Source organism: Taudactylus pleione, unplaced genomic scaffold (genome assembly GCF_031769625.1).
Source record: "Taudactylus pleione unplaced genomic scaffold, aTauple2 ptg000157l, whole genome shotgun sequence".
Lineage (NCBI taxonomy): Eukaryota > Metazoa > Chordata > Amphibia > Anura > Myobatrachidae > Taudactylus > Taudactylus pleione.
Genome location: NW_028284559.1, coordinates 3,031,628 through 3,043,022, shown reverse-complemented (window position 1 = coordinate 3,043,022; position 11,395 = coordinate 3,031,628).

The window sequence follows — 11,395 nt, the reverse complement described above, 5'->3', positions numbered from 1 at the left end:
TGTTAGTTAGTGGCCTTCAGTTCAAACTGCTGTTGTACCCACTGCCCACTTAACCGGAGCAGATATTGCGAACAAGCGGAACAGAGTAGCAAATGCAACATTTAAGATTTAAGGTTTAAGTCTTACGTTGTGTCTTGAGCGCCCTGACTGCTGCTGGGAGTGGATTTTCATCCCAGAAGTGATGAAGACATTGTTTTTATTTCCCAACGGACACAGATCTGAAGAGATGTAAATAACTACTGACAGGAAAAAGAGGCAATTTGGAGGCTTTGCTTTACTTGAGCTGCTCACCTTCCAGTGTGTACTCAGAAAGAGTTTTCAGCACAGCCGGGAACCTTGTCAGTGATTGGCCTGAGACTACTTCCCCAAAATGTGGAAAAGATGATACCCATCAAAATGAACTACAAATTCTACGAGAAAGACCTTTACTGTCAATTACGTGCAAAAATTACAGGGGCACTTGTAATGGTGGATTCCAGCGGGGACAAATTAATATTGTGTGAAGAAGATGATGTATACATCACCCCAAATTATACCATCACCCAAGGCTATATCGTCATCCAGTCCTGTGTTGTATATAAATTACAGCTGTGCTCCCTGTTAGATTGGGGATTCATTGTCCACTTTAGTGGATGTGAGGTGAGCTCCATTTTAGTCCATATCATCACCACACCCCCTACACATCTTCTGACCTGGGCAACAGGAGGAGCAGCTGCACTCTAGAATACGGTTGCATGCAGTTGCCCCTTTGACTCACTGAAATTCAGGTAGAGTGGCAATGGGTAGGGAGTAGGGACACTATAATCAGAGAACGCAGTTTTAGCTGTTTTATTACATTTTTGAAACCATATCCTCTATTTTCATCTTGGAAAATGTTTATGCAAATCTCAGCAGAGGCTTTTGTGATGCCATGGCTAACGTACACACACACACAGAAAAAAAACCACATTGATTGACTAATTAATTATTTTTGGGGGGCACTTGGAAGGGAGAGCACCCGAACGAGACACAAGCCTCTTGATAAATGACACAGACAGCACCCCTGCACAGCTACGTTACTGGTGATAAGTGTGGCTAACGCGCGCACACACACAGACACACAAAACACATTGATTGATTGATTTTAATTGATTGAATGAATTTTTAGCACCCGAACGAGGCACCAGCCTCTTGATAAACGACACAGACAGCACCCCTGCGCAGCTACGTTGCTGGTGATAAGTGTGGCTAACACGCACACACACAAAAGAAACATATTGATTGATTGATTGGTTTTGATTGATTTAATAAATTTTTAGCACCCAAACGAGGCACCAGCCTCTTGATAAATGACACAGGCAGCACCCCTGCGCAGCTACGCTGCTGGTGATAAGTGTGGCTAACGCGCACACACACACGCAAAAAACACATTGATTGATTGATTTTAATTGATTGAATGAATTTTTAGCACCCAAACGAGGCACCAGCCTCTTGATAAACACCACAGGCAGCACCCCTGCGCAGCTACGTTGCTGGTGATAAGTGTGGCTAACGCGCACACACACACACACAGAAACATGTTGATTGATTGATTGATTGATTGGTTTTGATTGATTGATTTAATAATTTTTTAGCACCCAAACGAGGCACTAGCCTCTTGATAAGCGACACATTCAGCACCCCTGCTCAGCTACGTTGCTGGTGATAAATGTGGCTAACGCGCACACACGCACACAAAAGAAACATATTGATTGATTGATTGGTTTTGATTCATTTTAATAATTTTTTAGCACCCAAACGAGGCACCAGCCTCTTGATAAATGACACAGACAGCACCCCTGCGCAGCTATGTTGCTGGTGATAAGTGTGGTTAACGCATACACACACACAAAAAAAAAAAAACACATTGATTGATTGATTTTAATTGATTTAATTAATTTTTAGCACCTGAACGAGGCACCAGCCTCTTGATAAACGACACAGGCAGCACCCCTGCGCAGCTACGTTGCTGGTGATAAGTGTGGCTTATGCGCACACACACAAAACACACATTGATTGATTTTCATTGATTGATTGAATACATTTTTAGCACACGAACGAGCCACCCGCCTCTTGATAAACAACACAGGCAGCACCCCTGCGCAGCTACGTTGCTGTTGATAAGTGTGGCTAACACGCACACACACACAAAAAAAACACATTGATTGATTGATTGATTTTGATTGATTGATTGAATTCATTTTTAGCACCCGAACGAGGCACCAGCCTCTTGATAAATTACACAGGTAGCACCCCTGCACAGCTACATTGCTAGTGATAAGTGTGGCTAATGCGCACACACACACAAAAAACACATTAATTGATTGATTGATTTTGATTGATTGAATACATTTTTAGCACCCGAATGAGGCACCAGCCTCTTGATAAACGACACAGGCAGCACCCCTACGCAGCTACGTTGCTGGTGATAAGTGTGGCTAACGCGCACACACACACGAAAAAAAACACATTGATTGATTTTGATTGAATGATTGATTGAATTAATTTTCTTTGGGCACTTGGGAGGGAAAGCACCCGAACGAGGCAGCAGCCTCTTGATAAATGACACAGGCAGCACAGCACCCCTGCGCACTTACGTTGCTGATAAGTGTGGCTAACGCACACACAAAAAATTGGTTTTATTTTTTTCACACTGGGGGGGAGGGGGAAGTACCCCTAAATGAGGCAGCAGCCCCTTGATAAATGAGACACAGGCAGCACACCTGCGCACTGACATTGCTGATAATAATAAGTGTGGCTAAAGCACACACAGAAATAAAAAAAATATATATATTTTTTTCACAATGGGGATGAAGAGCACCCCTGATGGACAGAGCACCCCCTGGACAACACAACAGAACAGCCAGCCAGCCCTTATGGACAACAACATCCAGCCAGCCCCTATGGACAGAACAACAGCCAGCTAGCCCCTATATCGACAACAGCCAGCCCTATGGACAACAGCCAGCTAGCCCCTATATCGACAACAATCAGCCAGCAACTATGGACAACAGCCAGCCCCTATGGACTACAGCCAGCCAGCCCCTATGGACAGCACAACACCCAGCCCCTATATGGATTATGTTATGGACAACAGCCAGCCCATATGGACACTAAGCAGCCAGCCCCTGAGTGACTGACATTGACAAGTTCAACACAACTGTAGCCAGCCCCAATGCACAGCAGCACAGCACAGCTCCCGAGCACCCTTCCTCTTCACTTTCCACAGTCGGAATGAAAAATGGCGGCGATCGCGGGACCTTTTATACAAGCATATACGAAAATCATATACGAAAATCTGACAGCGGGATGATGACGTTTTGCCTCGTTTTGAGATCCAAGTCAGGCGGGAAAACCCGAGCCGACTCGGATCTGTCTCGGAACCCCTAAGTTCGGGTGGGGCTGGATCTCTGAGTTCTGAACCCACTCTTCTCTACTATGCATGTATTGTCAATTTTTTTTGTAACCTTTATATTATTATTTTTGTAGCTAATCATTGTACTCTTTTTTTTGTTTTCTTCCATATAAAATTTTTCTTTCTAGTAGTCTGTTCATATATGCACTGGAAACCTTAGTATTTGAAGAAAGCTATTGATCAATTAGGGTACCCTAAAATGGTAAAATAATTATGTGTCAAACAGATTGCGCATTTGTAACTCAACTAATTTGGGACATATGGTCCTATGGGTAGTTGCAGACTATGGGCCTGAGTCAGCAAGGAGCGCAGTTGCTAATACGCATGCAATTGGTCGATTAATTTGCACTGCATATGCATTGCAGTGCGCGAACTAGCATTTGCAATCCAAACTGCGATTGCAGAGGGTACATAGACCCATGGCAGAGTGATTGACAGGAAGTGCCGTTAATGGGCAGTGGCGTAACTAGGGTATTTGGAGTTAAAAAATGGAGCCCCATACTCCCTCAAGCAGGTGTGCGTGCCAAAGGTGCGCGTCAAAAAACTGGGTGTGGTCACATGCCACAAGGGGTGTGGTCTCTTGAAAATGGGGCGTGGCAAGTGCAACATGACACACCACCGTTTCTCTTCACTCTGGGAACATTCCTTTCCATTCCATATGCACCTTAATGGCCCAAGTGGTAGTGCCCCTTTTACAATGCCCACTGTAGTAGTGCCCCTTATGCAATCCCTCTGTAGTAGTGCCCCTATACAGTGCCCCAGTAGTGCACCCTTATACAGTGCCCCCAATAATGCACCTTTATACAGTGCCTCTTATACAGTGCCCTCAGTAGTGCCCCTTATTCAGTGCTCCCTGTAGTACCACTTATACAGTGCCCCCAGTAATGCCCCTTATACAGTGCCACTAATAGTAGTCCCCCTATGCAGTGCCCCAAGTAGTGGTCCCCCCTATGCAGTGCTCCCAGTAGTGCCCCCAGTAGTGGGCCCCCCTGTGCAATGCCCCTTATACAGTGCCCCCAGTAGTGGTCCCCCTTATGCAGTGCTCCAAGTAGTGCTCCTTATACCCTGCCCCCAGTAGTGGTCCCAGTTATGCAGTGCTCCCAGTAGTGCCCCTTAGGCAGTGCTCCTAGTAGTGCCCCTTATACAGTGCCCCCAGTAGTGGCCCCCCTTATGTAGTGCTCCAAGTAGTGCCCCTTATGCAGTGCTCACAGTAGTACCACTTATACAGTGCCTCCAGTGATGCCCCTTATACAGTGCCGCTAATAGTAGTCCCCCTATGCAGTGCCCCAAGTAGTGGTCCCCCTATGCAGTGCTCCCAGTAGTGCCCCCAGTAGTGGGCCTCCCTATACAATGCCCCTTATACAGCCACTAATAGTAGTCCCCCTATGCAGTGCCCCAAGTAGTGGTCCCCCCTATGCAGTGCTCCCAGTAGTGCCCCCAGTAGTGGGCCTCCCTATGCAATGCACCTTATACAGTGCCCCCACTAGTGGTCCCCCCTATGCAGTACTCCAAGTAGTGCCCCTTATACACTGCCCCCAGTAGTGGTCCCAGTTATGCAGTGCTCCCAGTAGTGCCCCTTAGGCAGTGCTCCCAGTAGTGCCCCTTAAACAGTGCCCCCAGTAGTGGCCCCCCTTATGCAGTGCTCCAAGTAGTGCCCCTTATGCAGTGCACCCAGTAGTGCCCCTTATACAGTGCCCACAGTAGTAGTCCCCCCTAATGCAGTGCCCCCAGCAGTGCTTCCAGTAGTGGCCCTTATACAGTGCCCCCAGTAGTAGTCCCCCCTATGCAGTGCCACCAGTAGTAGTCCCCCCTAAGCAGTGCCCCCCAAGTAGTGGTTCCCATTATGCAGTGCCCCATATATAATGCCCCCAGTAATAGTTCCTCCTAGCAGTGCCCCCAGTAGTGGTCCCCCCTATGCAGTGCCCCCAGTAGTGTCCCGTATATAGTGCCCCCAGTAGTAATCCCCATATGCAGTGCCCCCAATAGAGCCTACCCAGCAGTGCTCCCAGTAGTGCCCCTTGTACAATGCCCCCAGTAGTAGTCCCACCTATGCAATGCCCCCAGTAGTGCCCCTTATGTAGTGCTCCAGGTAGTAGTCCCCCTATGCAGTGCCCCCCCAACAGTGCTCCCAGTAGTGCCCCTTATATAGTGCACCCAGTAGTAGTCCTCCCTATGCAGTGCCCCCAGCAGTGCTCTCCCCTATGCAGTGCCCCCAGTAGTGCCCCTTATATAGTGCCCCCAGTAGTAGTTCCCCCTATGCAGTGCCCCTTATATAATGCACCCAGTAGTAGTCCCCCCTATGCAGTGCCCCCAGTAGTGGTCCCACCTATGCAGTCCTGCCAGTAGCACCCTTTATATAATGCCCCCAGTAGTAGTTCCCCCAGTAGTAGTCTCCACAGCAGTGCCAGACAGTGTCAGACAAAGACACACACAAATAACAAAAACACTTACCTGTATACCTGCAACTGCTGCCATCTGCTCCTCTGTCCTCCCGGGTCGGGCCATTCGGCACTATGGCACTCATGACGCCTCCCATCTTGCATTGCGGGAGCCGAACGGTTGAAGCTCATGAGTGTGCTCCAGCCCAGCACCGGCAGTGGGCGCAGCAGTCAATGAGAGTCTGTCTGACTCTCATTGGCTCTGCCAAAACAAACACACTGCCACCGTTTAGTACGAGTGTACTAGCCGGCGACAGTGTTTGTATTTCAGACTGCACTACACTGACCAGTGTCCTGGACCGCGACTGGCGGCGCCACCCGCGCAGCTGGTCTGATGGTGCCCAGGGCACGAGCCCTGCTCGACCCGCACTAGATACGTCACTGTTTGTGGGTGGTGATGGGGGGGTGGACGGTGAACGCAGGCGTGCCAGTGCGTTGCAACGCCATTGCAGGGGTGTGCATAAATTATCCACTTCGTGGCCATACGCAGCCTGAGGCCTCATCATTTCCTGAGTGAGGTCTGACCTGCCTTAACTGTGTGTATGGGTCCGATGTTACTCGATGTTACCGATTATTTTTATGTTGCCTAAGTATACGGATGTGAGTAAGGGGAAGTGGGCGTCCTTATGTTAGGCTGTGATCGCAATGCGATAGCAAACATTTGCATTTCACCGCTGATATTAGCAACTGCGTTGCATGCGTATTTGCAGAATAGCGATCCTTGCTGAATCAGGCCCTATATTTAGATACTTACCAAGAAGGGTGTTTCATTAAGAGGAGAAGTGATAAAATATAGATTGTAGATATAGCATTAAGCCCCGCTCTCCATATTTCAGGAATTGCATTCTGACAAGTAGTAATACTTGATAAGGAAATTTTATATCATGATAACTGGCTGTTGTGGGTCAGGGCTCTGTGCCAGCCCCACCCACAAAACACATGAAGTTATACTGAAAGGCGGTACTAGGAAGTAGAGCAATGCCCGGAGCATCCTTATAAGTGATGAAGTCAGAAAACTGAGGGTCGAAATTAGGGGTGAGCGGGTTCGGATTTCTGAAATCCGAACCCCCCCGAGCCCCCCCGATCCGAGTCCGATCCGAGTCAGGCTCGACTTTTCCCGCCTGACTCGGATCTGAAATCGAGGCAAAACGTCATCATCCCGCCTTCCGAGTCTCGCGGGTTTTGGATCCTATATAAGGTACCCGCGTCGGCGCCATTTTCTCACTCGGCTGTGGACAGTGAAGAGGGAGGGTGGGAGTTAGGGCTGTGTAGTGTAGTGTAGTGTAGTGTAGTGTAGTGCTGCTGTTGTCCACTACTTCAAAGTCCATAGGGGCTGGCTGTGTTGTGCTGTGCTGCTGTTGTTAATAGGGGCTGTGTCCACTACTTCAAAGTCCATAGGGGCTGGCTGGACTGTGTTGTGCAGTCAGTTCTCCATAGGGGCTGTGTCCACTCCAAAGTCCTGTGCAGTGTCCCAGTCCTAAAGGGGTGCTGTAGTGTTGTCCAGGGGGTGCACTGTCCATCAGGGGTGCTCCCCCCAAGTGCTAAAAAAATAATATATTTTCTGTGTTTGTGAATTGTGTGCACAGTAGCCGCACGTGCATCAACAAAGTAGTGACAAGCGTGCGCCTGTGTCATAAGTAAAGGGCCGGCTGGCTTGACCGTTAAAGGGTGCTGTAACCCCCAAAGTACACTCCAGTCCAAACCAAAAAAATAATTATTTTCTGTGTTTGTGAATTGTGTGCGCAGTAGCCGCACGTGCATCAACCAAGTAGTGCCAAGCGTGCGCCTGTGTCATAAGTAAAGGGCCGGCTGGCTTGACCGTTAAAGGGTGCTGTAACCCCCGAAAGTACACTCCAGTCCAAACCAAAAAAAAAATTATTTTCTGTGTTTGTGAATTGTGTGCGCAGTAGCCGCACGTGCATCAACAAAGTAGTGCCAAGCGTGCGCCTGTGTCATAAGTAAAGGGCCGGCTGGCTTGACCGTTAAGGGTGCTGTAACCCCCGAAAGTACACTCCAGTCCAAACCAAAAAAAAAATTATTTTCTGTGTTTGTGAATTGTGTGCGCAGTAGCCGCACGTGCATCAACAAAGTAGTGCCAAGCGTGCGCCTGTGTCATAAGTAAAGGGCCGGCTGGCTTGACCGTTAAAGGGTGCTGTAACCCCCAAAGTACACTCCAGTCCAAACCAAAAAAAAAATTATTTTCTGTGTTTGTGAATTGTGTGCGCAGTAGCCGCACGTGCATCAACAAAGTAGTGCCAAGCGTGCGCCTGTGTCATAAGTAAAGGGCCAGCTGGCTTGACCGTTAAAGGGTGCTGTAACCCCCGAAAGTACACTCCAGTCCAAACCAAAAAAAAAATTATTTTCTGTGTTTGTGAATTGTGTGCGCTGTAGCCGCACGTGCATCAACAAAGTAGTGCCAAGCGTGCGCTTGTGTCATAAGTAAAGGACCAGCTGGCTTGACCGTTAAGGGTGCTGTAACCCCCAAAAGTACACTCCAGTCCAAACCAAAAAAAAAATTATTTTCTGTGTTTGTGAATTGTGTGCGCAGTAGCCGCACGTGCATCAACAAAGTAGTGCCAAGCGTGCGCCTGTGTCATAAGTAAAGGGCCGGCTGGCTTGACCGTTAAGGGTGCTGTAACCCCCAAAAGTACACTCCAGTCCAAACCAAAAAAATAATAATTTTCTGTGTTTAGCCGCACGTATATATCAAATTGATATAACATAAATGGAGGACCAAACTTTCTCCGATAAAAATAAAATAGAGAAAGATCAAGAACCACTTCCTCCTAGTGCTGAAGCTGCTGCCAGTAGTCATGACATAGACAATAACATGCCATCAACATCGTCTGCCAAGGCCGATGCCCAATGTCATAGTAGAGGGCACATACAATCCCAAATGGCAAAGTTCAGGAAAATGACCTTGAAAAAGACATTTAAATCAGCTGAAGAGAAACGTAAACTTGCCAATATGCCATTAACGACACGGAGTGGCAAGGAACGGCTAAGGTCAATCCCTAGTATGTTCATGACTAGTGGTTCAGCTTCACATGACGATGGAAGCCCTCCTCCCACTAAAAAAATCAAAAGAGTTAAGCTGGCAAAAGCACAGCGAAGAACTGTGCTTTCTAAGAAGATATCACAAATCCCCAAGGAGAGTCCAAGTGTGGTGGTGGTTGCGATGCCTGACCTTCCCAGCACTGGACGGGAAGAGGTGGCTCTTTCCACCATTTGCACGCCCCCTGCAAGTGCTGAAAGGAGCACCCACAGTCCACTTGCTGATATGCAAATTGAAGATGTCACTGTTGAAGTACAACAGGATGAGGATACTGGTGTAGCTGGCGCTGAGGAGGAAGTTGGCGAGGAGGATTCTGATGGTGATGTGGTTTGTTTAAATCAGGCTCCGGGGGAGACAGTTGTTGTCCGTGGGATGAAAAAGCCCATCACGGTCATGCCTGGGCAGAAGACCAAACATTCCACCTCTTTGGTCTGGCAATATTTCTATCCAAATCCGGACAACAACTGTCTTGCCATATGTACCATATGTAAAGGTGAAATAAGTAGGGGTAGGGACGTTAACCACCTAGGAACATCCTCCCTTATACGGCACCTGCAGCGCGTTCATAAAAAGTTACTGTCAAGTTCAGAAACTTTGGCTAAGACCGTAAGCAGTCCAGGGACACCTAAATCCCGTTGTCCTGTTGTATCCAAGCGCCTGCAAACCACACCGTCAACTCCCTCCTCGTCAATTTCCTCCTTAGTCAGGATCAGAAGTAGTCCTGCAGGCCATGTCACTGGCATGACTGACTCTCCTATCCGGGATTCCTCTGGAGGATCCTGCATTGCTACGCCTACTGCTGCCGCTGCTGCTGTTGCTGCTGCTGGGAGTCATTCATCATCCCAGAGAGGAAGTAGGAACACCACTACTTTTACTAAACAATTGACCCTCCAACAGTCCTTAGCGAGGAGGATGAAGTACGACAGCAGTCATCCTGAAGCAAAACGTATAACTGAGGCCTTGACTGCTATGTTGGTGTTAGACGTGCGTCCGGTATCCGCCATTAGTGCAGTGGGATTTAGACAATTGATGGAGGTAGTGTGTCCCCGGTTCCAAATCCCGTCTAGATTCCACTTCACTAGGCAGGCAATACCGAGACTGTACAGAAACGTCAGAAAAAGTGTCCTCAGTGTCCTGAAAAATGCCGTTGTACACAATGTCCACTTAACCACGGACATGTGGACAAGTGGAACAGGGCAGACTAAGGACTATATGACTGTGACAGCCCACTGGGTAGATGTATCACCTTACGCAGCAACAGCAGCAGCGTCACCAGTAGCAGCATCTCAGAAACGCCAGCTCGTTCCAAGGCAGGCTACGCTGTGTATCACCGGTTTCAGTAAGAGGCACACCGCCGACAACCTCTTAGAGAAACTGAGGGAAATCATCGCCCAGTGGCTTACCCCACTTAGACTCTCCTGGGGATTTGTGATATCTGACAACGCCACCAATATTGTGCGGGCATTACATCTGGGCAAATTCCAGCACGTCTCATGTTTTGCTCACACAATAAACTTGGTGGTGCAGAATTTTCTGAAAAGCGACAGGGGCGTGCAGGAGACGCTTTGGGTGACCCGAAAAATTTCTGGCCACTTTCGCCATTCAGCGACTGCGTGCCGAAGACTGGAGCGCCAGCAAACACTCTTGAACCTGCCCCGCCATCACCTGAAGCAAGAGGTTGTGACGCGGTGGAACTCAACCCTCTATATGCTTCAGAGGATGGAGGAGCAGCAAAAGGCCATACAAGCCTATACATCCACCTATGACATAGGCAAAGGAGGGGGTATGCACCTGACTCAAGCGCAGTGGAGAATGATTTCTGTGTTGTGCAAGGTTCTCCAGCCCTTCAAACTTGCCACACGTGAAGTCAGTTCAGACACTGCCAGCTTGAGTCAGGTCATTCCCCTCATCAGGCTTTTGCAGAAGCAGCTGGAGAAAGTGAAGGAGGAGCTAAGACGGAGCGATTCCGCTCGGCATGTGGGACTTGTGGATGAAGCCCTTCATTCGCTTTGCCAGGATTCCAGGGTGGTCAATCTGTTGAAATCAGACCACTACATTTTGGCCACCATGCTCGATCCTAGGTTTAAAGCCTATGTGGTGTCTCTCTTTCCGGCCGACACAAGCCTGCAGAGGTGCAAAGACCTGCTGGTGAACACACTGTCAGCTGAAGCGGAACGTGACACGTCAACGGCTCCTTCTTCATTTTCTCCCGCAACTGGGGCTGCCAGGAAAAAACTTAGGTATCCTAAGCAACCCGCTGGCGGTGATGCAGGGCAGGCAGGACCAAGTTTGGACATCTGGTCCGGACTGAAGGACCTGGCAACAATTTCTGACATGTCTACTGTCACTGCATATGATACTGTCACCATTGACAGAATGGTGGAGGATTACATCGGTGACAGCATCCAAGTAGGCATGTCAGACAGTCCATACCTGTACTGGCAGGAAAAAGAGGCAATTTGGAGGCCC